Here is a 26,145-nt window from a genome sequence, read left to right on the forward strand (position 1 = left end):
ATGATTTGACGTCTGTTCTGTATTTGCCTTAACTTTTCAAGACTTATCTATAGTACCACATTCTCCATGAAAAACACTTTTGGCATATGATGCAGAGTAGATTGTATCATTTGCCCCCATTATCTTTCCTCCCTTTCTGATAAAAGGATTATATGTTTCTTGCCATAGCTGCATGACTTGCAGTTCCCTGATATCATCATTAGTTTTCTGACATGCTTTTGCCATTGAAATGTGAGTGGAATTGAGAGAGTTCTTAATAGAAGCTATTAAAAAGCTATCATGTGAATTTCTTCTTTCTTGCTTTTTCCTTCTGTACAAAAAAGACACATTCCAAAATATGGGCTGTTCCTTCAACCAGTTCCAGAAGGAAAAGATACATAGAGCACAGCCACAGTTGACTTTAGTTATCAAAGCAAGGAATATGCCATTGATTCTGTAAGCCTCTGGGATTTTGAGGTCATCTGTAATTTTAGCTTTACCTAATGAAAGCTGACTAATAAAATATGGATCAATGTTCTTGATAAATTCTAAGGAAATAAATATTTTTACATCACTTTCCACAGTTCAGATTTTGGTTGCTTTACTTACCTACACAAACCAAGATCTCCTTTTAATTTTCTCCAAATCTGCCTTCAAACTTTCTAATATTTTCTTTCTTTGTCAGCATAGATTTGATAATAGTTAAGGTGTGTTTCTTCTATTATATTTTGGCTTTCTCCCAACGTAACGCTACTCTTCCTACTTTATGCATGGTTCAAATTTTATCTTCCATGTAGCTCTAGTACTTCTCTCTTACTGACATGTAAGACGTCCCATTTAAATTAAGCATAGCATAACATTAAATGCAGTATAAATGTGCATAAATAGAAGCATTTACATACATCAAGTGTGAAATAAAGCAGGCAGTCCCTGAAACTATCAGGTTATGTTAACAAAAATAATGAGACTTCTAGATTTAAAATATGACACAAAAATACTGGTTCTACACTCATTTAAATTATTACGAGGCTGAGAAAAGAGCTTTTACACACATTTTATGCAGATATAAATCCGGTTATCTCAAACTTTAGAATGCACATTTCTGCTATTTTAGTCAATATCAATCTAGTGGTCTGTGTTTTTTTCTTAAATAGGTAACAAAATAGTTCTTGATAGGCTTATCTTTTTTTTACTTTATTTACATAAATAAATGATGAGTGATAGCATTTAATATATCTGTTGTAGCTAAAATGACTATCGAGTTATGAACAATTTTTCTTTTTGAATAAATTATAAAAATTATTGTCTCATTATCACAAAAAATCTGAATTGTGAGTTTACGCTCAAATAAAGGACATATTTGACTTAGAAAAATAAAAAGAAAATTTTAAATAAAAACTCTCCATTCTGTTCTTTAATTTGTACAACTTGCCTATTTTGCATCTTGTGTGAGTTTTCCCTCCATATGCTTCTCCCACATGTGAGTAAGTTGTATTTAAATGATGGAAGCTGTTGACAGTTCCTAGAGGCCCAGACAATTCTAAGCTGTTGTTTTTGAGCTGTAGTCATATTTTCTTTAACATTTTCTAAATTTTCCCTAGAAACCCCAATATGACTTTAAAGAAAAATAAGAACAAGAAAACACTTTCCTTTTTTTTCATAGATTATGATAATATGAGCCATATGAATAATAGTTATACTGTTACATCGTATTATTAAAATGGGAAAACAAGAAGTAGCATTTTGGTTTGTTATCTATAAAACTAAAACAAATTAATACTGCATATGTACCAGTGTCATAGTGCAGCAACGTGTTCAGATTTTAGGGAGGAAATCCATTATCTTTGTTTCTTTTTGATTAAAAAATCTATCACCACTGATAATTTTTAATTTTAAATTGATTTTAATGCCAAAAACTAAAGGAAGCCTGAAATTACACTTAAACATAACGGTTTACGGTTCTAAAATCCACTTGAAAAGCCCAAGAACCAAGCTTATGATTAAACAAATGTAATTTCATATTAAAGACTTCAAAAGAAGAGATCATTACAGAATATTTAATTTTTCATAATTAAGCTAGTTTGCTAGAGCTTGACAAAGCTTCTTTAGAAATCACATATAATTTATCTTTGCATATTAATGAAAAATAATTTAAGAGATTAATACAAAGCTACTATGTTGAGGGACAATTCTATTATCATCTAAGCCTGAGTTACAACTGAAGATACTAAGTTCATTTTAAAAAGGAGAAAGAGATTAATGAAGTCAGGAAGGAAGAAAAGAAGAAATGAAGGAAGGAAGGCAGCCAGCCTGATATCATGCATAGCAAAATTCATTTAGAGCAGGTTACTATGCCAGACTTCATGAAAATATATCATATCAACAATATGGTATTATAATTAAATATAGCTTTGTTATTCCCAGGATAATTTATTTGAATCATTTTATGCATATTCATATAAATGGTTTTTAATTTTTTCCTTATTTAATTCCTGAAAGATGAGAAATTTCTTTTTTATTGGTAAATTATAAACAATCGCTTGGGCTACTGGAGGGCAAATCCCAGTTAGAGGAGATTGAGAAAAGCCTGGGAGGTTACTAAGTGGTAACAGCAAATGTAGCCAATACTTTTGCAAGATTTGCTAATGAGGAGAACAGAGAATTACTTGGATAAAAATGTAGGGTCAAGAGAGAGATTTTATGGAAGAGTAGTGTTGAGGCATCATTGTATGCTAAGAGGAATCATAGAGCATAGAGGAACAAAGTTAGATGGGAAGGAAAGGGGATAATTACAGGAGCAAAGTAGGGATTGGGTTTAGACAGAGGGGTAGTGGTTGGTCTTAGAGGCAGGACCATGTCTTCTCCTGGAGGAAGAGGGATGGCAGAGTATGTGGGTACATATGTAGAGAGGCGGTGCCACTGAAAAGGCAAGATGAAGTTGATCTCCTCTAGTTGTATTCATTGTCTCTCTTGTATTTACATTTAAGGAGGTCATCAGTTGAGGTGACGTGACAAGGAAAAAGATGTGAAATACTGCAGGAAAATTAATGTGAATAAAGGAAGACCTAAGTCTTTCTAAGTCTTCCTTACATCAATTTGTTGCTTGCCAACTTTGTACTTAATTCTTCTAATTAGTAAGCCTCTAATGAATAAAGATGTATCTTTATTAACTTATACTTTATTAACTTACACTTCTGTATGTCTTTAGCAAATGGCATTTGGTTTTAAAGGTATTTTGTGATAGAGCAAGTTTCATTTGAATAATCAAATAAAGACTTAATTGCCAATTGAGTTAACTTTAACCTACTAAATATTTGTTTTGGTAGAGGGAGTTCACAATCTGTTAATAACTTACTCCATGTTTGTGTCCTAAATATTTTCCCATTCTGTCACCACTGTAGTAGTTGAGATCTTTATCATACCTTGCCTAAATTTTAAAGGTACTTTCTAACTAGCTGATTTCTATACTTAACAAACCTGCCTTTCTTAAACATATCTCCCATGTCACTTACTGAAATGAAAATCTGATAGTGACACTTAAAACTGAAAATGGCATTAAGTAATCTAAATGCACTTGCATCTTCATAAAATTCTCCTAATGCGAAAAGAAGTAGATTTGGGTTGTCCAGATTCTTTCTTGAGGCTCAGAACTTTTACTTGTAAAATGAGATGCCTGCCCTGCTCAGCTCACAGGCTGTGGAGCACATTAAATAGAAGGATGTGTGACTTTGCTTTGCAACCTCTAAATTGCTCTGACACTCTAAGGCGTTACCATTAAGAAAGTGTTAAAGGTGAAGGAAAGTCATTCTCTTATTCCAAGTAAGATGGTTCTTTGAAGGAAGTCCACGGCTGAGCATCTCAAATGTGAATTTTTGACCTTATAATGATGCTGAAGTAGAAATCTTTGTATGAACAGAGGAATAAGAAACACAAACAGCATAACAAAAACAGATAAAAATATTATGGTGCCTATAGAAAAAGTCTTTCCCTGAAACATCTAAATTTGGTTTCTTATATTGAGGAGTAAAAGGATCAAGGGAGGAGCAAAGGAGCAAGTAAGAAATAAATAAGTCCCTGGTAGATATCTTCAGAAATTGCCCGGAGCTCCAGCCTCTTTGTTTTAGTGCACTGGACTTTGGATAAAAGAAAGCACTAAAGTGCTATTTTCTCTCTTTTCTTATTGATGAAGACAAAAACAAAATAAGGGCTTTATCCTTTTCTTTTAGTACTTGCCTACTATGGGCATTAGTTTTCACTGTAAGCCTGAAACACTATCCATCTAAGTCTAACTTCTAAGTCCAGGTAAAGAAGAAATTTAAAAAATCAGGCTTGTTTAAATATATAACTTATTTGGTATAAATAGACCAATGAAATAAAAGAGTAGCAAAAATATAAAAAGCCAATTTTAAGAGGTCAACATATTTTATAAAATCGGTAGTTGTAGCAATAATTTTTTTGAATTGCCTGTAATATTTTCCAGCCTAGTGTTGTTACTTAAGGCCCAGTTCCTGTTTTTTTTTTTTCTTTTGGAATTACAATAACCAAAACATTAGAAAGAATGGCAAAAACGGAATTCAGTGCCTGTAATTAGCTTCAGTCTTTTGCTAGATCCAGCTACATACCTTCCTTGACCCCCTACTTGACTCACATTGAGAGACCCTATTTCATCTCTACAATTTCTCTTTTGCTATTGGCTCTAGGTGGTAGAGTCAGTGACTCCTGTGATTCCCTCTTCCAGCTTACAACTGCCCCTCAAGCTCTGGTTTCAAATCAATAATTTACAGTCTACCCCCTAGAACCCCTGAAGACCTCTGTAGTGATGCTCCATCTTGGAATCTGCTCCACTAGCAGCCAATTAAGGAGGTCCCAGCGCCTTAAGTTTCATTCCCATTCAAACAAAGTGTTTTCACATACTTCATTTTAAATCAGCATACAAAAAAAAAAAAAAAATAGATAACAAGAAGAAAAATGTATCCTCAAACATTTAAGGACAGGAAGGTCAGATTTATTTGATTTCAGGTATGAAAGAAGACATGCCCATCTTACACAAAATGAAAAAAAAGAAAACAAACCAAAAAAACCCCCACAAAATGGTCTAAGAAAGCTGAAGAGCTGGAATAGGTTAGAAATTGACTTTGAACTAATCAATATGTCTGCTTACGAAACCATTAGCTCAGTCTGAAACTACAAAGTGAAAATAAATATTTGTGGAAAAGACATCTAGTTTTAAAAAAATTGCATGAGTTTTAGAGAAAATTTTACTGCCATTAGATCACCAAGGTTATCCAGAGATAAATGCAAAGAGATAAATTTTTAAAAATTAACAATGCTCTATTTAGAACTTCTTAATGAGGCTAATTTTTTCAACTTTAGGTTTTTAAATTCAAACTGCTTTCATTCCTAGCTGCATCAAGTTTCATGGACCTTCTATTTTTAAATGCCTTATACCTTAATTATAATTGGAAATTAATCAATTTCCCTGTTTTTTCTAGATTTAGAAATATATATATATGTGTATATATATGTGTGTGTATATATATGTGTGTGTATATATATATATATATATATACACACACATATATATATATAGATCTCTTCACGTTTGGGGGGAAAATTGCTATCGGCCTAAACTATGAAGATTTAGGTTTAACCAGCACCATTATTACTTTTGTTTAATGCTTGTTTTAAGGACATTATACAAAATATTGAAGGACACCTAAGCTAAAATTTTCAGGTATAAACTATGATTTAGATTTGTGAATGAATAAAGCATATTGGTAACAATAATAAATCCAAGAAGCATTTTAAATGTCAAAGGATCCGTCTGACCATAACATTGTGAGTCACACTGATGGAATTAATGACAAAATTTTTGAAACTCATGTTTTGTAGGGCTTCACTGTTGTTCATATAATTTAAGATTATGCCTCAGTTTAGAAGCCAATGAGGTATTTCTAATAACTATGAAATACAGGTTAATAAACAATTTTGAATGACTTCTTAAAAATATAAGTCTGATTAAGATACAAGCCTGTTTAGTTCAAAGGCTTTAAGGATGAAAATTCATAGTCCTTATCATTGTATTCAAAGTCTTTCATGATTTTCCCCCACCCTACCATCTCACCTTCATCTCTAGCCTCTTGGCATGTTTCTTATACTGCAATTATACTTGTCACATTGCCAGGGATTTACACATATTTTATATCCATCTTAGCATGGGGCTTGAGAGGTAAGAACTAGTGGTCAGAGAGAGAAATTTCAGAATCTGAGATCTTTAAATCATAGAAGTTCTAGGTAATAACAAGGTGTAACCACATGTCCAGATGGTTAAACCGAAGTTGAGGAGTCTGAGGACTATGGGGCCAATGTTGAGAAGAAAGATCAAACAGACCCTTTGGTAGTTATTAAAGTTGCGTACTAAATGTCCAGGCATAAGGCAAGTTTGCATTTCCTAGGTGCCTTGTGGTTGACTGGGTCACATTATTTATTCTGACTAATGAGTTGTCGAGTGGAAAGTGACACGGGGTCACTTCAGGGTACAGCATGTAACTGCAAGTTGCAGACCCTGAAGAGCACTCTTTCCCTACTGTGCAAATGCTTTGAACAAGTAAGGGAGGAGGCCAAATTAGGAGGCTGTGCAGCAGAGAGATAGTAAAAAGTGTCAAATGTGTCATGTAATTTGAAAAGAGAACTGACAAGATTTACTGATGTACTGGGGACAGGTGTAATGTCAATGTTTAAGATAGCTGCTCTCTGCCCAGGTCCTCTGGTGACTACAATATGCAGAGCCAGCTGCCCCACATAGCATCTTGCCTAACCAACTGCAGTGAACAAGTAGTGAGAGTGAGAAGTGATCCTTGGTTTTCTTAAGCCACTAAATTTTGGGGGATGTTCTACTACTGCCTAACTTTACATAACCTAGCATTACCTGAATATTTTACAAGATGAGGCTAAGTGGCACGGATGCAATCTGCTTATTCTTACATGTAGGATGAGGTCTATATTACAGATCTAATACCTTCTTAGAAACCTGAAACGTGTCAATTTCACCATTAGCTCTCAAGTACCCAGCTACCTGACTGGTTACCCTAAAAAAGAGTACCGTCATCTCTCAGTGTCCGCGAGGGATTAGTTCCAGGAACTCCTGTGGACACCAGAATCCACAAATGCTCTATTCCTTAATATAAAATTGTGTAGTAATTGCATATAACCTATGCACATCCTCTCATCTACTTTAAATCATCTCTGTGCTACTTATACTACTACAATGTAAATGCTATGTAAATAATCCTTATACCGTATTTAGGGAATGATGGCAAGAAAAAATCTGTACATGTTTAGTACAGACGCAACCATCCACGTATTTTCAAATATTTTATTCCTTAGTTGGTTGAATTCATGGATATGGAACCCGCAATACAGAGGGCCGACTAAATATGAAAATAAGTTATGTGCTGAGTCACTGAGAAAAATGATAGTGATGTGGAGTTCAGCAGCTTATAACTGAAGTATGGGGAAAGGTGGCACAGGCAAATAGCATGAACTTCAAATAAGAAGCAGTTTATTGGGTAGTAATGCTGGATTGCATTGAAAATGGTTTGAAAATGACAGTATGAAGCAAGGAATATATAGTCTGCTAGCCTTATACGAGAGGTGAGAGTAGAAGTAGATAAGGTTTGAGAGGTGTTGCTCTCTAGCAGAGCAGAAGATAGGAAGAAACTGTTGGAACATTTAGAACAATTTAACCTTACTTTTTCTATAGAGCTAATATTGATAATAACTATCAAAAAAGGTGCAAGAATATACCTAAGTTCTTGTATCCTTAAATAGGCCCAATTTCACTTTCACAGACCATACAGGAAATATTTTCTAATAATCACCTGTATTTTAAAAGCTACATTCACATGCATACTTTAAAAAACTTAAAGCACTTTGATACAAAGATCAGATTGTGGCTGATTCAGGGTATCCCCAAAAGGGGGAAAAAAAAGCAACACATTTTTTTTCTATCTCAAGACACATTCTGTTTCCTGACCAAATTCATACCCACACAACATCCTGTACTGTTGCTTTCCTTTTTCCTCAATGCTGCTTAGATTTCTTCATGCATATTCGTATTTTTAGATTAGATAAAATGAATAGAAGTTTTTTTTTCCCTGAAAAATATGTGGTATGATTCAAAGAAAATGTTAATGAAACGAAATATTTAAAACTTTGTGAAATATTGATATGTAGCAACTGATTTTGTCTCTATACTCAAATGCTTTCTCTTTGTGTATCTGAAGCACCATTCTTATGGGATTATATAGATGTACAAGCACTGGTATTGACAGCATTTTTAAATGGGAGAGAAGGGAGAGGAAAAGAGATTTAGTCTATATAGTAGTCCACGGAGACTAATCATATATTTACTGCATCATATTCATTTTTTCAGGAAAACCACCTCTATATAGGAATACCTTCCACCAGCACAACACAAGTACTCCAAATGAAGAGGACTCCACCTGAGTTGCTAAATTCCATGTCAGAAGCATGGGCTGTCTTTCATGACAAATCTCATTCCTCCTCTGCTCCCACACTGCCTGACAAGCAGTTCAAAGAGAAAGGTTGTTAACCACATTCCTTTGCCTAAAAAGGGTTTCCAAATAAAACATGTACCTTGCTTTACTCTTAAGAGGGTCAGATGGTTGAGGTAGTGATTTCTGTGTATATAGATGGGTTTGTGCAAATAAATGAAAAAAATATTCAGGTGAGGTATTTTTAAATGGGGAAGATGTGTTTTAATGATAGTGTGTATTTTATATCAGCTGTACCTGGCAGAATCCCAGGGCAAGGTGAGTATACTATAAACAATGAAATCTCCTTAGTGAAAACTGCTATATGTTGACAGGAATCTGTGGGTGGGATAGGATGTAACAGCCAAGGGTGTCACTTGTGAAACCTGCTTTTAAAAACATATACTACACATCAGTTTTAGTGCAGCTGGGAATGATTTCAACTTTTTTTTTTTAAGCAAGTTACTTGTATTTAACTCCTATTTAAAAACTCAAGACTATATATCATCAGCAGCCCAACATTAGATTATAAATAAAAACCAGCCACAGAACTTCAGGAAAATTAAGAAGCCAGTTGCATTCTTGGTGCGTAGAAATGTACACTTCAAAACCTACTAGTTTGTTTAGTAAGTCTGTTAAATGATACAATATCCATATCTATGATTACTCCAGAGATCAAATTAGAAACATTCCTCATTTTTTGGTTTGTCTCTGAGGAAAATACAGAAAAACAAATGCTAATCAAAGTTAATTGACTTCTCAATGTATAATACATTAACCATTCCTTCACCTTTTAAGAAACAAAAATAAAACAAAATAAGGTGTTATCTAATATATTCTTGGTAAATATTATACAATTTTAAGATCTTTGTCAGAATGAATTTAAGTCTGTGAATCTTTTCTGAATATTTCTACAGCTATCTAGATAGAAACACCATACATAAAAATGTTCTTTATTCCAGAATAGATGAAACTCCCAGTGGTAAAAGAAGATTTAGGTATCTCTCAAGGTTTCTTATCACAAAGCAGCATAACTCTCTGATGGTTCAGTGCCTGGGAGGGTCAACTGAGATCACTCATCAAATAAATCAAATAGTCAGATGACTAAAAGAGTGGGCACCTATAGTTCCTTTATTTTCTGACCTCAAATCTTTCTTCTAAGAAGCCAGTAGAGAAATTAATATGTCACTTGGTGTGGTTTATCCAAACCTGAGTATCAACCTTCCTTAAGTTGCTGCTATTAGTTCTGAGAAGGTTTGACTCACTTTTGTAATAATTATATTTAGTTTTAACATTTTAAATTACAAATTACAAAACCTCATATGTTGAGGAAAAGGGGTGGTGAGAAGGTGGAGAATGTAGTGAGTTTGGTCTCTAAATTTCTAGGAGGAATCTTATTGCAAGCATCAAAAATCCATTTTGTTGGGTGATCATAAAATATTCTATAAATATTTATTGAATGATAATTAAACTATATTTTATATATCTTTTTGGTTAATATTTGTCTAAAAGCAGTGTTTTAAATTACTATTATTAAAAACAAAACAAGTCTTTTAAAAAATGGAAATCAAATGTTCTAGGTTTGTATTTTCCAACACGGAAGCTAGTAGCCACCTGTAGCTGTTTAAATTTACATTAATTAAAATTAAATAAAATTAAAAATCCAGCTTCTCAGTTGCACTAGCTACATTTCAACTGGTCAACAGCAACATGTAGCTGGTGGTTACTGTGAACATGTCCATTAACACAAAAAATGTTATTGGGTAATGCTGCTCTAACAAGTACATAACTCGAATACATTATATAATAGCATCCATGAATCAATCTTCCCAATTCAGGGCTTTTTAGAGCCTTTCAGACTTCCAAATTTTATAAAATAAGAGATAGCATGACTGCCATTTTCATCTTCTCATGAAGTGGAGAGAATATCTTACTATGATCATATATGTGTGGTGTGTCTATGTGTGTTATTTTTGTATATATTTCTCTTGATAAATAAACAAACACAACAGAAAACTTTAATTAATAAAAACATACTCATTGTATCCCAAGAGCTCAAACAAAGCTGTCTTCTAATTTATTCTCTAAACATCTTAATGACGAGCATCAATATTACTGTGGCTTGAGGTTCCACAGATTAGAATACTCGAACTAGGCACAGAAGGATGAATGTCGCTATAATGAATATCTTTGGTTCCTCTGTCCGAGGCTCTGGCTTCTATATTTGCAATTATATTTATAGTTTGGATTAGCACGCCTATCTCATCCACTGAGATTAATTATTGTACCCAGAGTACAGTACTATTATATATATATATACATACTATGTATATCCTTGCAAAAGTGCTTTCTTTTCATGGGGGCCTAATTCTTCCATGTATAAATTTTGCTCTGTGAGTTTAAACAAAGACAACATGGGACCCTTGAGCAGCATATTACTTGTAATAGGACAGACTTCATTTTCGGTGGCTAAAAATTTCCTACAAAGAATTACCTTCCCAACTGACATCAACAGGTCTCTCATTACTAGCAGTTTGAGGAATGAGATTAAAGCAAAACGAAGGCATATAGAGATTTAATTATGTGTTCACATCTAGAAGCAATGATAAGCTGGGAATCTGCCATTGCCTTGATATTTTGGAGATAAATGGGTATCTGAATAAATAGAAGCCTTCAGCCTCTGCAGCTGTCACTAACATATTTTGCCCTAATTGCAAAATATTTATTTTAAATATTAGGAAGCACACTGAGGAAGCTAACTTCAGTGGAGAAAAAGAGATTTTCAATTTCTAACTTTTCCAGATTAATTCAACTATTGCGGGAGATACTAAGGATGCATTTCATTTTTCATACTGTGGACTTTGTATTCTGTACTTGAGGAAGGAAGAGAAAAAGGAGGAACAAATAAAGGAAGAAAAGAAAGATGGAAGAAAGGAAAGAAGGAAGCAAAGAAGGAAAGAAGTAAAAGTGTAAGGAACTACCTCTGTGGTCTCTCTGTGGGCATAATCTGTTTCATTTTGCTCTGTGTTAGCAGCCACACATTACTTGGCACAGAGTAGGTACTTAGGGAATATTTATTACATAAGAAAAAGAATAAAATTACTAAATTTTGTCAGAGATAAAAGTCTTTTTTTCCAACTTAGTATTTATAGGTATATATTTATAGTTATAAGCTTTCTTTACTCAAATATCTATTGCTCTGTTATATTTGAGAAACTAACATGCATTATTGTCCTCTCCTTTCTATGTCTCCCCTATTCTCTTTCTTCCTTTCCTATTATTAACAGAGGTTTTAGACTGATCAATTAAATTCCTAATATTTGGGAGCATGCACCACAAATATCTTCTCTAAATCTTTATTTACTTAAAAATAGAATGCCATGAGAGAATCGAAGTAAAACTAGATATAATTTTTAATTCAATCTCTCTAGCGTCTTCATTTACTCCACCAACACTTACTAAACACGTAAGTGGCAGAATGGAGAGAAAACTGAGCTAAATAAAGTCCCTGTCACTATGGATATTATAGTATCATCATGCTTTAAGACCATGCACTGCACTCTTCCTTTTAAAAAAGCAGCAAGTTCATTTATCCCATTTCTCCAATTCACTCCCTTGCCCACCCGCTACTAGCACCACCTTATTGGTAAGTGGCGGGGAGAGTGAAATTGAAGGAAGCAATTTTGTATTACTGGATTTTGATATTGTGGAACTCAGGCTCTGGGGCAGGGTGTCCCACCACAGATGGTGAAGTGGCATGTGAGTGATCAGGGAGCAGCCAGTGAGCCAAAAAGTCTGCACAGGAAGTGCTTAGGTGTGTAATTAAAGTGGGAGTGAAGATCAAGCTCAGGGCTCAGTCTTCTGACTACATACCACCTCCTGCAATTCTCCAAATGGGACAATCCGAGCTTCGGTTTGACCCTTTTCCTACTGTTAGCATTTCATTTTCTTTTTCAGAGAAATCAGTCATCAGAAAATGATATCTAAATGGTAATGTGTCACTGTGCTGATGAGTAGGGTTACAATGCTTGAGACAGATAGATATATGCGAGTAAGGCAGCTAGATGGCAGATCAAAGGCATTTCCTGACCAGAAGGTGGAAAATAGCGGTTGAGAGTTTTAGCAAATGCACTTAAGAATCTAGAGGAGCTTCTCAGGCATTTATTACAAGCTAATTCAAACCCTTAAGGTTATGGAAGATTTTGTGAAAAGCACTTCTTAACTGACCAACTGTCAATTAGCAAAGAAGAAAATGCCTCAAGTACTCCATTATGATGACGATCAAATAAACGGCCTTTGATTACTATAATAATGGCAGTATAATGTATAAAAAAATCTCTGGTTTTCGATATGAAAAGGATTCATAACTGGTGATCATCCGTAAAATCTACTGTGGAAAACTACAAGTATAATTGCCCAATGATGCCAATTTATTTTTTTTCTTCCTCAAACTTTTAGGTGATCTATTATAATGAGAAACAATAATCATTAAGGTTTGATCATTCTAATCTAATTTTCTGGATGGCTTATTAACCTTCCAAGGGTGTCTTTCTTCTACTTCTTGATCGTTAAATCCAGCAATAATGAGGCCAGGAATGAGGAATGTCAATTATATAATAATGTCTGAGTGGATACAGAAGGTATCATGGATATTTAAATTTATGTTTTCAAGTTTGTCTACATTTATGTGTATATAAATGAACATATGTGTTCATATATACTTGTACACATACAATTTTATATGTATGTATATATTTGTATATGTTTATATATATAAGCACAATGTTCTGATTTCTTATAAGAGACTTAACAAAACTTCTATGTCTTAAAACATTATTTAAATATTTTTTCTAAACTAAATCTGACTCCTTGCCACCCCCCATGTGTGTGAATTCTAGAAAATAAACAGACTCTAGCAAGCACTAGTCTGCCATAAACAGTGCACATTCATTTAAACTGTACTATAGTCTTTTTTTAAAAAGCAATAATTTTCAAATCCGACCAATTATAAACACTTAAGGAAAGAATGCTTATTCCAAAGGATTGTTCATTAATAGAAAGACAATGGCATAATTAAAAATTGATGGGTTCTGGATGACAGAGATCTGAGTATAACACCAGGTTAAGTCTGTACTGGCCATATGTCTTTGGGTAATCAGTAAAACTCTGAGCCTTAGTTCCATCATCTGTAATATGAGGGGATATTCTGAGATTACATGCAACATATAGAAAGATCTTGATATATGTCAATAAATGGTAGACTTTCAATAAATAGTAGAAATTATTCTTTATCTCTCTGGATTGGAAGCTATTTCTTCACTGAATTAACTCCTTGGATCTGGACAAAAATATTTATATTCAAACCCAGTCTCTTGTGTTCCTTTTCCTCAGAATTAATTCTAGTAGTTGGATCTGGACAGCAATAGAGAGTAAGAATTTTTACTGTGAGTGTTAGAGATACATTGCAGAGATATTTTTAATTTAATCAGGAAAATTCATCACTTATCCTTGCTGATTCTCCATATTACAGCTTATTTGTGGGGAATTCAGGCAAAGGACCCTGATTAGCTCTTTCTTATTCTTTCAGCTAAATCTCAATACAAATGAAAAACTATATTCTATGTAGTGTCTGTTTATAAATTTTAAAATATCACAAATTTGACAACAAATTCTACTCTCTAATCGACTATATCAGTTCTGGTCTGAAAAAGGAAAAAAACTATAAATGTTTCTCAAACTTAAGAGCACACATGACACTCACTGCTCTGATACAGCCCTCTTCCAGACAGATTTAGCAGGATCCAACCAATTATTAAATCAATATTTCTTTGTATTCTATTCCTACTAATGGGATATATATGCATATTGTGCCAACAGCTGGTGTCCCCTGAACCCATTCTCCCTTTATTACATAATATGGCAGCCTTGGAGGCATTCATCCCAGATCTCACATTAAGAAAAGAGCTTGCCATGTAGTTGCAAGATAGGCAGTTGGCTGAGCGCCTTTAACCGTTAAGGCCTTCAGGATTTACCTCAGCTTTCAAGCCGAGGCCACATTGTTCTTGGGCAGCCACAGCCAAAAATTGAGCACAGTGAGGGCTTTAGGGTCAGCCCATTTTTGCCCAATATGAGACTTCTATAATAAGCAATATTTGCTCTGCAGATGTACACTGGGCTGACCTAATCTTCACCAGATTTACATGATGGTCTCAGCTTTGCTGTGCAAAATCTTGCCTCCTTTCCTCTTTCTTTTCATAGTTTTTGGACCTGCATCACAGTTGGAAGGCTTCTGTAGCCTAATTTTGCTTCTTCCCCGTTTTATCTTCCACTCATCAAATAAGGTTTTTTGTAAAATTACATTTGTTACAATGACTATTTCTCAGAGGACCCAACAGAATTAAATAATAGAAAAAACATGGATCTCTGAGTGATCATGTGGATCAAAGCTGTTCATCTGTTCTGCAGGCCTAGACGGTCATTGTGAGGGAGAAATAAACTTTATTTTTTGAGTTATTGTGGTACTATGTATTGTTGTTAGAGTATTCGACTCTAATATATGTACAAATAAAGATTAAAGATTAAAATGATTTTTCCTTACTTTCCAAATTTTATATTCCTCAGTCATTTCTTTATCTAAACTTTGATCAGCTTTCTAAAAATAAATTCTTGATTTGCTTACTGGCTTTTTAAGATCTAAAATATTCCTTGTTTTTTATTAGTTTTTAAATAACCCAAACATATGTATTGCTTGGTATTTATATATCGTGTTGTGTAAATACAGCCTAGGAAGATAGAAAAATATGTAAGCTTGAGTACCATGATACATGATAAGTATAAAGATGATTAGATTCCCTTAATCCAAATAAGTTTACCATTATTTTTAGAACTGGTCTTTTCTATAACCAAAAGTATGTGGTGATAGAATTGAGGCTGGCAGAGCAAATACAATTTTATAAATGGTTAAACGATGATGACATAGTCCAATAGAGTAATTTACTATCAATGTAAATTAAGGCATATTAGCTCACATCAATTAGACCACATTATAACAAAATAATTTACCATCACATAGGCTTACTCCAGTTAGTCATTTAGGAACTTATGTGGCACACATTTCTTGGACACTGATATGGTTAGGCTTTGTGTCCCACTCAAAGTGCATGTTAAATTGTAATCCCCATAATCCCCACGTGTCAAGGGAGAGACCAGGTGGAGGTAATTGAATCATAGGGGCGGTTTCCCCCATGCTATTCTCCTGATAGTGAGTGAGTTCTCAAAAGATCTGATGGTTCTGTAAGGGGCTTATCCCGCTTTGCTAAGCACTTCTCCTTCCTGCTGTCTTGTGAAGAAGGTGGCTGCTTCCCCTTTGCCTTCTGCTATGTTTGTAAGTTTCCTGAGGCCTCCCCAGCCATGCTGAACTGTGAGTCAATTAAACATCTTTCCTTTATAAATTACCCAGTCTCAGGCAGTTCTTTATAGTAGTATGAAATTGGACTAATAGAGACACGTTTGTGAGGCTTGTGTTGAGGTAGAGAAAGTAAGTCAATTTGATATTTCCAGAGACACTGCAACTGCACAAATTTTACACATATCGATTTAAATGACCAGTTTGATGTCTCACAATTTCCTTGTTTGACTACAATAAAGACTTGAACTATATAGAGTAATCTCTTTTCCAAACCCCATACATGTACTTATTAGGCTACTGTTTTATACATCCAAAAGCTTATTTGATTTCCAAATTTTCATCTTCTGCTTCTCATTATGTATAATGCTTTGCAAAATATTTGATCAAACATTTTGATCAAATATTTTGAAAAACATTATATGTAATTCTGTGTGATATTTAAAGGTAAATCTTAAAAGATAACTATCCTTTGTGCTTTTATTTGTCGTTGCTGAATAAAGTATTTTTTAAAATTAGCATTCATTGCAATAATATTTAGAAAGATGGTACAGAAATGTTACAAGAACAGTAATTTTTTGTTATGACAGTGATCAATGAAAGTAAGAACATCTTGTAACAGGTATTTTCGGATGCAATACTAGGGACTATCCAAAACACACATAAATAACTGAAAAAGCAAAGTGATACGCTTTGTTTTTCTAGTAGCAGCTTGCTGCATAGCTTATTGGTTTACCACAAATCTGCAGAAAATGCAGTGTGCTTTGTAATTTAGTCTTGAAGATTTCTCTGAAAAATTTGTTTGCAAAGAAGCTTGTCTACTTTAATACTAAGCCTGAAAATGCAGGGCATGAAAATTTGTTTCATACTTAAGTAGTTTGAGGTTTTGTTTCATTAGCAAATTTCCGTATAAAGAGGCACGAGCTGGAAGTAATTTCTTTCCAGCCTTATTAATTCTAATTTAAGAAAGATCAAACAATCAGCCTGATGACGTGCTAATTTGTTAAATTCATATACCTGAAATTTAATTTCTACAGAATCAACTGTGCTAAAATATGCTTTTCTTTCCATAGAATCAGGGAATCATAAGTATTATTTTTTAAAATGCCAGAGGGTGAGGGATGATACAAAACTGATCTCAGTGGCAGAAAACTCCTAATGCTTTTTAACCAACTTAGTTATTATTTTCTGTTTGCTTACCATATGGGCATATTACATGGAAAAATATAACGGAGGAATGGAGGAAATTGTCTTCAACATGATCTTTAAAATCATACTTTTAAATACATGAAAATCATTGATGAGGTACCATAATTATTAAACGATTTCCCTTTTTTTTTTTTTTTTGACATGGAGTCTCGCTCTGTCACCTAGGCTGGAGTGCAGTGGCGCGATCTCGGCTCCTGCAAGCGCCACCTCCCGGGTTCATGCCATTCTCCTGCCTCAGCCTCCTGAGTATCTGGGACTACAGGCCCCCGCCACCATGCCAGGCTAATTTTTTGTGTTTTTAGTAGAGACGGGGTTTCACCGTGTTAGCCAGGATGGTCTTGATCTCCTGACCTCGTGATCCACCCGTCTCGGCCTCCCAAAGTGCTGAGATTACAGGCGTGAGTCACCGTGCCCGGCCTATTTCCATTGTTTTTAAAGTTGTCATTTTTTGCCATTACAGTTAATTCTGTGATGAACCTCTTTATAAATAGATTTTTTATATTGTTTGAAACATTTGCTTAGGACTGGAGTTTTTTTAAATCAAGGAATGTTAAAACCATTTATCCTTACTTCTTACTATTGTTCCCTTACCCGTGGCACACACTTCTCGTCTAGTCTAGTGCTCTTTCCCGCTAAGACCACACGAGGCTTTAGGATTCTTATCAGCACAGAGCGCCAAACAGCACTGGAGTTAAACAGAAAGTCAGAGTTAGCATGCTAAATATTACCTACTTGTCATCTTTCACCTATGATTTTCTAAAAGAATCATCCAATTTTCAATGCTACCAAAAACAAATGAATATGGAGACTTATTGCAACTTTGCTAACATTTTGTCACTTTTTTTCATTTTTAAACTTTTAAATCATGTGTATCATAAGGCTATTGTATTTGTTTCTTGGACTATGCCTGGAGTAAACATCTTTCATATGTATGTTTGTTAACTATGTTTACTCTGGAATGGACTTTTATTAAAACTGCTTTGCCTATTTACTTACTGGGATTCTATAGAGAAATGACATTCCTCGAGAATTAGATTCGGAACCTCTTTTCTCCACTTAGTATTTATTTTGGTGCATTTCCCCAAACTGTTATTCCTAAAAATTAATTTTCATGCACTTGAGTAACAGTTTATTTTCAACCATAAAATATGTTTTCAATTACAAAAAAACGGAAGAGAGTAAAAGATGTCAAAGCGCTAAATAGAACATTTTACTTTATCAGTTAAGTTTCCTGCATTTGGAATGTGTTGACATCAACAAGATTTTTAGAGAGTTGATTTTTTTTTTTTTTTTTCTGAACATGGTCTTTTGATTACCTCTGCGTTCTTCTGTGATGTTGCTGAAGCTCTTGCCACCTAAAACATTTTCGTTAGGGACACATAATACTATAATATTATGTGCTAAATCCCTATATTTATATATGTGACATTTACAGGCCCTTAGGAAAAAAATTTCAAAATTCCAACTGGGAGGTATAAAGGAAGGCAAAATTTGTAGTAGGTAGTGTCCAGGGAGGAGTAGAAGAATGACTGATGAATGTGGCTCTGCCTGTGTTCTTTTGTACCCAGTTGTTAAAAATCACTGCCCCCTTCCTAGTCTGTCCCCAGTTCTCTCCATCAGGTGATCTGAAGGCTGGGGCAATCATCTAAACTCAGTGTATCAAGGAACAATTCTACTTGTCATATGTGGTTTCAGGAGAGTATAGAGGCCAAACCTCCAAGATTTCCTATTATGCAGAAAACAGCAATATGGACAGTAAGTCTATTGGGACTTACTGGAAGGGGAATGCAGATGTTGATCAAGAAAAATGTCCTTTTCTGGCATTCTGCAATTATAAATACTTGATGAAGTGAACTGAATTGAACTTCTCCCTCTGCTATATTAATTTGGCATGCATATGGAGAAAAGTTATTTCAAAGTCAAGTAGTAGAAAAAAATCCTCTACATAGCGGTTACCATATGTAGTATTTAGACAGCTCATCAGCTTTCAAAACGCATGTGGTAGTACTTTACAATCAACACCTACCCCCTGAATCTAGTATGTTCATCGTTTCTTAAAGGCCCTAATTGTATTTTCAAATTCCAGACTTTGTTTACTCTTTATTCACATATGAAATGTCTGTCTCCAATTCTAAACTTGTAGGATCTATTTTGACTTAAGGTTCAACTCATGCAATTAGAGTTAGATGGTGTTGCAGGTAAAAGGGGTCTTAGAAAAGGGAATTGAAATTCATTCAGAGCTTTTTCTACACAAGGCACTGGTTCCAGGAGTTTGAAAAATGCTCTTATTACTACCACCACTAGAATCATTGTTACCATTGATGGGAAAGTTAGTTGTGTATATTTCTAATTTAATACTCAAAATAGCTCTATTGGGTAGATAGTATCATCCCTTCTTATATCTGGGGAGTAAGTCCTGTTCAACATCACACAACTCATCGTGGTAGAGATGGTATTTGCAAACAGGTCCATCGGAACCCTAAAGTCAGGCTCTTCCGCTGTCTGTAACCATCTTTTGTGCTTCTGCTTTGATTTGGAAGGCTGATTTTTTTGCTGTAACATGCATTTCTCTTCAAAACACCCGCAATATTTACTGTGTGTGCCACTTACTTGACATTTTCTTCTCTGTATTCTCTGTTCCACAGCAAAATTATAACTTCCTTGAGAGAGGAAATGATATTTTCCAAATAGTGCCAATTCTGCTACTTGGCACATATGGGTGCTTAAGTGCCTTTTGTTGAACATAATAGTTAACCTAAGCATCCATGTAAAAAAAAAGGGCAAGTATTCTCTATATTTTTTAAAAAGAAGAACAGACCCAAAGTGGAAGGACTCTTACTGAAGAGAAGAAAAAGATAAAATCACATTTTTAAATTTCTCCACTTTTTATTTTCACCTTTCTACCTCTTCACTATAATTTCAAACATGCTTATATGTTGTTTTATTTCTTTTTATATTGTTTTATACTGGGAGCTACATATAAGTGGTTGCTCTAATATTATTTTAATTCGTTATTTAAACAAAAAATGAGATACTGCCAAAAAAGGCATTTGATGCTTATGTATTTTATGATGACAAAAAGCATTTTAAAATGTGTGAGTGGGTGTCTAGCACAGGTTGATTGTGTTCTTTTTCATTTAGTTTTACATTAACATTTTATCCAGAGGGGATTCATTAGGTTTTTGCCACTGAATTACAGGCACTTTTTAGTTTCCTTGTTTTACCTACTGTTAAAAATGCAATTGTAGCTGTTCTTAACCTTAACACTGCTTGGCTTTTCTTTAAATATTTTAAACTGAAAACTGTCATAAAAGCCCTTAAAAATTGAACCAGCCTCCAATACAAGCAAAGGTTTAGCTTCTTTTCTCGTCTCCTTCACAGAAATGAAATCTGTATTCAGGATGTAACGCTTCTTCTGAAGTGCTTGGAGAATCAGAGAAAATGGCCCATTTTCATTTTAATGAATCATGCTGGAGAATAAATTTACATGATGTTAATACTGAGACCTGGAGATGGTATGGTATAATGCTCATAATAAAGGATTTAGGAACCATGACAGTTCTGGGGTATGAATTCTGGTAAGCCACTCATGTGTGACTTTGGATAAGTTACTTGAGCTCACAGTTCCTCAGTAAATTGAGATGGAATGCTGAGGAGAGGCAGCACATCACTGAAAACCAACTCAGCGAGGCCAAAATGAGATAAACAAGGTATCAGGGCTTTACTCTCCATATGCACCCTGGCATTTTCTGCACATCAAACAGCACCACATAGTCGGGCATCACTCACTGTGGGTTATTTAAATGAATCTGACAGAAGCTGAAAGGCCTTGCTCCTAAAGATGGCAAGGCATGATCCCATCCCAGGCAGCCATATGAAGAGATAAACTGGGAGGGTGCAAACCTCAAAACAGTGTGCTTGGTTCCATCTCACTATCTCAACTATGAAATCTTCTGCACTCTATATCTAATAACCATATTAAAGAGGAATGTGATGAAGAAATCCATATCTATGGAGATAGAAAGTGAACTCATAGAAGCAGGAAAAAAAAAAAACCACAAAAGAGGTAATTTCAGAATTCAGTAAACAAAGTCAGGTCAGAGAAACCTAGCATACAAATGTACAAATCTGATCACGCAGCTCTTAAGAGAGGACTTTCACCATCATCTCACAGGAGCATTGACTAATCATGCAATTAGTACTCTAGAGAACTCTGCATTTCAAAGGATATATTCATATAGACAGGATTCATTTCCCAAAAGCGAAGAAGAGCAACTTCAAAATGCTGCTATGATCTTTAGTAAATCCTTACCTCTTTGTGTGTGTCAATTCCCTCATTAGGAATACCAACTCCCATCAATACTATAGGCCATTGCAAAGATCAAAGGCATTATAGGAAAGATGAAATTTGTTATTTTGTGTAAATCTGTATCTTCGGCCATTAATGATATTAGGGAAAGGGAATTATTTAATAATAGTTGGCTAGAGGACTCATTGATATCTATCCACAACTGATAGCATCTAAGCTTTTGGCATATCCGGTTGTTGGTTGACTTATTTTTGCCTTCATAATTCTATGCAATACCAGTGAGCCACTATAAAATCTATATAAAAGCACATTTCAAGGTTTGTTTTCCTCCACAAATAATATGCGTAAAGATAACTGCAATTATCCTGTAATTTAACCTGGTTTCTTTAGAAAATAATATCCTTCTGACAAGGTTTTTGTCTTGAGTCAAGGTTTATGTAGATGTCTACCAAATCCCTGATTATGGAAATTGCTTACAATTTGGACGCCCATGAAATATTCCTGTTGTAATTCCCATCTCTTTTGTTGTGCATGCTTTGTAGTATGTATTACCTTGGTAACACTTCAAAAAAGGTAAAGGGCTGTTAGATGAGAGATGAGGTGGTGTTCATGGGTCATAAGTTTGGGTTATAAAAAAAGTTCATAGTAATAATCAAACTTTATGATCCATCTACCTTGTGGTAGGTGCCAAGCTAATACAAAACAAGACAAATCTCTTACCCAGGGGACAAGCAACCTTAAGTTCACACGTCTTTAATTCATTGTGGAATATACTTTCTATTGTTTTTGGCCTACATGCAACCTCTCAAGACACTTGCTTTGAAATATTTTTATTTTGTTAGCATATAGTGTTGCAATTTAAACATGGTAGGAAAATACATTAAAAGCCAATTTTCCCTTTTGACTTATGTATAATAAAAGTTAGGCATCATTTGCTAGATTGGATTTAAGAAGAAAATAATTGAAGTATATATCTTTTCAACATTAAAAAATTTCACCTCAGACATTAAATTATATTCTCAATTTATAAAGCCATAAAGATATTTGTATTTAATATATTATATATTGTAAATATTGATTTATATAAATTATGTATTTATTATAAATAAATATACTTATTTATACCCTACTCTGGGAAGGAGCTCCAGGAAAAAAATCCAGTTAATTAATCTATGAGGAGGGTTTTGTCTGTTCATTCAGAAAAATGATAGAGTAATTCATTCACTATCTCTTAACTTTGCAAGATATTTAATCCCCAACCATGATGGCTTTTAGGAAGTATATGCAACACCTAGTGAAAAAAAAAACAGCCTACAATTTAATTCAATATAGTGCCAGGGTTGTGGAAATCATAAGTTGGAGGGAAGACAACATTCAGCTTAAAAAGAGGAGAGAAATCTGAAGAATTAATATTGGTCCTGAAGTGTGTGGGTTTCACTTTCTTATAGCATCCTGGGTCCCAACAGTACAGTGAAAAATCACCTTAGGGGTAGTATTTACAGCTGCAAGAATTACCTGAGGGGCTCGAGTTTAGAGACAGCCTGTCAAATCTTTGTTTAAAAAGCCTAAGGCATAGTGCCAAATTGGTTAAATGTACCATGTCTGAATTCACTCAAGCATGTTACCACAGTGAAATTAAAGAAGAAACGAAAAGGGAGCTGATCCATTATAACTAGGTACAATAAATGAGACTAAAGATTATATTATAAACTTTACTATGTTTAATGTACAGTGGGTGTGACACTGACAAATGCTCTTCTGAGGAAGTTCTCTATATCATACTCGTACTTGACTGACTCAGATCCCTGTACTATCTGTTGACTCCTCTGTTAATACCTTTAAGAAGAAAACCATAATATTATATATTTTGGCTATACATTTGAATATAAAAGGTGAAATAATGTGTTTATGAAACCAAAAGTAAATTTACTTATAAAGAATTAAATGCTGGGAGGCAATATTTACTACAATTAGTTCCTGCTCCTCCCCTTAAGCAAAACACTAATTTAGAAAAGGCAAACTCTTTTCAGTGTGGTTCATAGCCCTCTAGCTGCCTGGTTTACTAAGAAACTGCAGCATTTCAGTGTCAGGTTTTTTTTGTCGGTAACTCAACAGTGAGAAAACAGTTTCTTTGTAGGGCCTCTGAATATAGACATCAATTTTATTACTTCTAGAAATTTACCATAAGCCCATATCAAATAGTTATTTTTTTTTCTAGCACATCCAAGGAAGCTAAATTGTGCCCACAGGTAAGAAAAGACTGAATCCATGAAGGGATGTAGAAGACTAACAGGGAGGTGGGAAAGGGAGTCTCACACTGCCTTTACTAACACTATTTACATGGACTATTAACGTTGACTATGTCCAACAGCTGGGGAAATATGCGGTCGATGGATTTTTAGCTGATGGAGTGTCTGCATTTTTCCAAATCACCTCTGTGAATTTGCAAAGAGGGCCGGGTGTCACCTGACCTGACGGGCAGAAACAATGAGCAACACTTAGGTCAGGGGAGTTGACTTTAACATTATGGGCACCACTATAGCGATGGTGTCAGCATAAGCTGCTACAAATGAAATGATATGCAGAATATAGTGCAAAATCGAATCAATTATCCTGTATTTTCTGAAATACTCACGTATTCTTTGCTCTCTAGGCAAACCCAAGTACTCAAGTTTGTTCCCTATTCATATTTCATGTTTTCCCACCTTTTAATCTTTTAATTCATGCTATTCCTTTTGCCTAAAATTGGTTTCTTTTCTTCTGCCATCCCTAAATGTCCAAAGCCTATCACATACATTTCAAAAACCACCTCCAAAATACCTTCTGTTCTTAGCCTTTCACCTACCCTTGTCCCTTCTTACAGAAGTCTTTCTCTTCTGAACTCTGAAATAATTTAATCTGCCTAGCTCAAGCTATTAATCATGTTCACCCCAGTTACAGGGTTAATTATGGGTATGTGGTCCCAAAAATATCAATAAACTCTTTGAGGATGGAATCTGTATCTAATTTATATTTGTATCTCTTAAGCCACTCACCATAGGAGGTACTCAGTAGACATTTGTCTGATAAGTACACTTACTGAAAATCAAGACAAAAGTGACGTTTGGGGATTGAATTGCTCCAATTCAGCTAATTGCTCCATTTTTTTCACTGAATTAGGGTACCTAGACAAAGCTCTTGCTCCCTAGGCTCCAGCACAGTCTTTCCTAACCTCTTTTCCCTTTATTTTTAAATCCCTTTGGGCTCAGGAAAGGCCTTTTTCCTCAATCCCACCCAAGCATCCTCCTACTTGACCTAGTTATTTGATAGAAGAATTAGGTAAGCAGCCTAGGGACCAAACAATCTTAGTCTTTTTTTTCCCCCCAAAGGTTTGGATGACTGAATATTGCTCTCTAGGCAGCAGATAATTTTGCTCTTGAAATTCTGTGATAACTCCAGAGAGGGCAGGATCTCAGAGAACAGACTCTCCCTACTCTTTTTGAGTGGGTCTTAAAGTCAGCACCCAACTTTTGGAGTAAAACCCTTAGAATCTTTGACAGTCTTCATGTATTTCTCCATACCCAGAGAGTCCTGACCATTTTTTCGTGAGAACAGCATCTGCGATTTGGGTCTACCTCTGGGTTCCCACAGCCACCATCCTAGACTGAACCTGCATGTAGCCACTATTTGCACTGTAGCCGGCACACAGTCATGTCACCAGGCTTCAGACCAAGTTATTCCTCTTCCAAGCTGTATGACTTTACATAACCTTTTTAAGGTTTTGTTTTCTCATCTGTAAAATGGGGACCATAACTCTTTACATAACTTTACAGAATTGCTGAGAAGGTTAAATAAGAAAAGACATATAAATCACGTAGCACAATGTCTGGAGCACAGTAACCCTTAAACTTAAGAAATGGTCTTATCTGTTCCCCTCATAAGCATATTCTTTTCTCCACGCATTGACTTCCCTATGTAAGATGACTTCTCTTCTCTTTTCTTGAGAATTCTATCCATCCACCAGTTGACTGCAATGATGTTCTACATCATTCTATCCATAATTGATCTGCTTCTCTTTTCTGTAAGCATCACTTCACTTATTTTCTATAGCATACAAATTAGAAATGGTATATATTATTTTGCATTCTTTCCTCTTGCCTTATGAATGATAAACTTGACTGTAAAATCTTTAAGATTGGGGTCATAGTTTATGGTCAAGTGTGCCTTGGCCTAGTGGTGCCTAGCCTAGTGCTATCATATAAAAAGTAAACAATAAACATGTATTGGCTCAACAACTGAAGGAAATGCTGAAAGACAAAAATTGTAGATTCTTTAGTGGAGTGACTGAGTTTTTCCAGAATTTTTTATTATTGTCTGTTTTATTAATTTTAAGTGTGGAAAAAATGTACTAGTCCATTCATAAAGTCCTTTGGCATCATGACATGTCTTTAATCTTCAGTAGTTAAATATCATCACAGTCAAATGCAGTGATATAAAAAGCAATCTATTATCATAATAAATTGCCAGGAGGACAATCAGTCAAAATGGCAGTTCCCTGACATCTTGCCATCCCTAGTCTCCCTCCACAATGTGTGACATGAGCTAATTTTTATGTTTTCTGTATGAAAGGAATCATGGAAATCTGATCATTGATGTAGGAGCACCAGGAATAGCTTATATAATATGTCAAATTTGCCCATTGTATTCAG

At 34.7% G+C, this 26,145-nt stretch overlaps 1 protein-coding gene and 1 long non-coding RNA gene across 4 annotated transcripts in view; one reads left to right on the plus strand and one right to left on the minus strand.

The window, feature by feature from the left end:
- The window catches only part of LOC104005303 (uncharacterized), a 50,211-nt gene extending 29,509 nt beyond the window's left edge, over window positions 1-20,702 (plus strand). The window contains exons 7-9 of one of the 2 annotated variants that reach the window (XR_010149819.1): window positions 8,414-8,585; window positions 11,337-11,503; window positions 20,530-20,702. This is a non-coding gene — a long non-coding RNA (uncharacterized LOC104005303). Of the gene's footprint in view, window positions 1-8,413; window positions 8,586-11,336; window positions 11,649-20,529 lie in introns of those variants that run through there. The other variant, XR_010149820.1, reaches the window with a different exon arrangement.
- TMEFF2 (transmembrane protein with EGF like and two follistatin like domains 2) overlaps window positions 1-26,145 on the minus strand; it is a 244,911-nt gene that overhangs the window by 114,588 nt on the left and 104,178 nt on the right. The gene's annotated exons all lie outside the window — the stretch shown is intronic.

The sequence above is a fragment of the Pan troglodytes genome, chromosome 13 (genome assembly GCF_028858775.2).
Source record: "Pan troglodytes isolate AG18354 chromosome 13, NHGRI_mPanTro3-v2.0_pri, whole genome shotgun sequence".
Classification (NCBI taxonomy): domain Eukaryota; kingdom Metazoa; phylum Chordata; class Mammalia; order Primates; family Hominidae; genus Pan; species Pan troglodytes.